This window comes from Lathyrus oleraceus, chromosome 5 (assembly GCF_024323335.1).
Source record: "Lathyrus oleraceus cultivar Zhongwan6 chromosome 5, CAAS_Psat_ZW6_1.0, whole genome shotgun sequence".
In the NCBI taxonomy this organism is placed as follows: domain Eukaryota; kingdom Viridiplantae; phylum Streptophyta; class Magnoliopsida; order Fabales; family Fabaceae; genus Lathyrus; species Lathyrus oleraceus.
Genome location: NC_066583.1, coordinates 296,152,685 through 296,156,226, shown reverse-complemented (window position 1 = coordinate 296,156,226; position 3,542 = coordinate 296,152,685).

Here is a 3,542-nt window from a genome sequence, read left to right as displayed (position 1 = left end):
TTCCAGAGTCTGGAACTCAATAAGGGCTAAGGAGATATAGTACCAAGTCTGAAATTCAAGTCAATGTTAAAGGTTGCCAGAGTCTTAACTCCATGGGAAAGATAGATAAGCATGCCGCAATTTGAACTGTGTAAAGCAAAGGAACCAATCTGAATGCCAGAGTCTGAACTCCATTAGGGCAGAAGAGTATTGATGCCAAAGTACGAATTATACAATCAATGAAAGACGTAGCCAGAGTCTGAACTCCAAGAGTTGGATAAATAAATGCCAAAGTCTGAACTGTAAGGAATGATAGTATGTCAAAGTCTGAACTGTATAGACAAAATCAGGATAGCCAAAGTCTAAACTCCATAGGACGGGGATGCCAAGATCTGTATCTTATAGGCAAAGAATAATGCCAGAGTATGAACTCCAATGGGCTAGAAGGGTTTACCAAGGTCTGCACCTTGAGGACAAGAAACAAAGTAAGAGTCTAAAGTCCATGGGCTAAAAGAAGTCGCTAAGGTTTTCACCTTAAAGCCAGAGTCTGAACTCCATGGGCTAAAGGAGGTTGCTAAGGTCTGCACCTTGAGGGCAAGCAACAAAGTAAGCCATAGTCTGAACTGATAGGCAATACATGAAGAAATTGATTAAGGAATGGGTATGTTACCCCAAGATAATGATCCCAAGAGATGTATGAACATCCAAGAGGAGATTCTAATACTGAAGAATAATTGATCATTAAATAGAATAGATTGATAAAAAGGTAGCTCGCGAAGAGTCTGGATTCTCCTATCTACGTATCCTTATAGTGCAATGAGGAAATCAGAGCTTTCGTAGTTCAACCCACTAGGGCTGAAAGCAAGGTGATTAAGAAGGAAAGAAGAGATGATAAAATTATTGGATGAGAGAATGGAATAGACTTGATAGTTATTTGATAAGAATCACACTAAAGTCTATGAGTAAAGGTGAATACGATGAGCGTTGGGTCATTCGTCCCATACCCCAAGATATCCAGAATGAAGGTAGGAATTCTCCAGTCCCACTCCTTCTTTACTACTTAAGGCTCGTGACATGTAATTATCGTCTTAACTTTCAAATCGCGAGAGTAGAATATTTGTTATTCTTGTGTTGATGAAGACCTTATCTATTGTTCACTTGTGTTATTTTCTCTTTGTCCACTTGGACCTTTGTTTATGTTTATGCTTTTTTTCCTTTGTCCATTTGGACTTCTTTTTCTTTTAAAGACATTAATAAAGGAAAAAAACCCTAAAAAATTGGTTCTCTTGATTCATGGACTTGTGGTTACTATCTTTGGCATTATTGTGGAGTTATAGACTCAGAACTAGGACCTTGACCCTTGCTTTGGGAGTTTGTGATTTGAGACATTGGGATTCATCTAGTAACTTTGACTTTGGGCTTCTTTTGAGGACTTGGCTTGGTTACTTTGATTTCATCTGATACATGCATGGATTATTCTTTGCTTACTTGGTTTGCTTGAGGCTTAATCCAAATGAGGGAATTCTTGCTTGACTCATGTCATAAAGCTTGATATCTCTTGGTTAAATCTTTCCTCACTAGCTTTTATTTGATGTTCTCAGATAGTCTCTCCATCTCATCCCCTTCTTTATTTTTCAAAATCTTCTCTCTTATTTTCAAAAGCCTTCTTATTTTCTAACTTGAACCACTTTCTCAATAAACCTTGACTTTTCTCAAGTGATTTTCAAAATCTTTTCTTAATAAATGATAATATATCTTAAGCATATTCAAACCAATTTCAAAATAATATAAAAAATACATCTCATTCAAACTTTTTTGTGCCCTTTGTGCACTGAAATTCTGGTATCAGATATGAGATGTCGAAGGTAATTTCACGACACTAATATCTAAACGATACAAACAGGATAAAAGATAAAGAACAGTAATGCAAGAGACACAAGCAATTGTTAACCCAGTTCGGTGCAAACTCACCTACGTCTGGGGGCTACCAAGCCAGGAAGGAAATCCACTAAACAGAATCAGTTCAAAGACTCTCAGTAAACAACTTCAAGTTACAGCCTTTTCACCTAATCTCTACCCGTGTGACTTCTACCTAAGAACTCTTAGATATGAGATCCTACTCACTCCCCCTCAATCACAGCAGTGATATAAAACAAGAATTATAATGAAAAGAAGCACTCTTCAAAGACACATACTTGATCTTACTTAAAAGCTTCAATCAAGTAAACACACACTCATGCTTCAAAGCTTAGAGTGGACAAATTACAACACAAAAATCAGACCAATTCAATCATCTATGGGTGAATTGAATGACTTACAATTCACACGACCATACAAGACTAAAACCCTTATTCTCTCTCAATATTTCGTTCGTTATTTCTTGTGTGTAAAACCAGGTTTTCCATGTCCTTTATATAGAAGCAATTGGCTGGGCTTGGACATCATAAAACCCTAAAACTATTCTCCATTCATATCTTCTCATGACAGTTGATTATATCTCTTTGGAAAATAAGGCAATCTAGTTGTAATTACTGATTGATAGCGTGTTCAATCATCTCATCAATCATACACAGATTAGCATTAAAAACACAATCACATAATACATAACATTCAGACTGAATGTTCTGTATACAGATGTCATGACATCGGGTCTGACATCTTAGTAAAATCCCGCATAATCACATTTTAAATATCCTGCAGGTACATGTTATCTTATGTCAAGACAACACTTGTGACAACTTGTGAACACTCTTGGTTTTACAAAAATTGCTGCCAATATATAGAACCAACAAACTCCCCCTTTGGCAAATTTTGGCTAAAACATACATTAGTCAATTTGTTCACAAGAGTAAAAACATATCAGCAGTTAAGCAGCAACAAAAGTAATAAACCACACATTTACTAGCTATAATAGCAACTAGTAAACACACATTAAATGTAACATCCCGAAATAAATAAGAGGATTATTTAAATAAGTTAATAATATATTTAATAATTTAATTAAATAAATTGAATTATTGGATTATTATTATTATTATTATTATTATTATTATTATTATTGGGAATAATAATTAGTGGAAATTATATAAGTTGGAATAAGAGAAAAAGGTTTCGTGGTTGGTAAAGAGTTTTTCACGTGAAACAGAGAAAGCGGCTGAAAGGTGAAAAGTGGAGGAAGAGCAAAGGTCGAAGAACGGAAAAGCTTGAAGCTTAGAGAATTGCCGGATTATCTCAGGTAAGGGGGGTTTATCGTCGTTTAATGGGTATTATAGATTAACATGTGATGGGTAGTGATAACCGTTGAATTGACCCTAATTGGGATTGTTGAATGCTGAAAAATTGTGATGAATAAACTGGGTTTAAGCTGTAATTGAGTCCGTAATTGTGTGAGTCGTGTTTCCCCGAACGTGTAGCTTTTTACGGAAACTGAATCGGAGGTCCGGAAGTCCTCCAACGGCGGAAAATGCGGAAACTCTGCATTCTGCCTTGTGTTAGCGCAGGAACTGCTGTTTTGTCTGCGTTAACCGGTTAACCCAGGGCGTTAACCGGTTAACACTGTTATG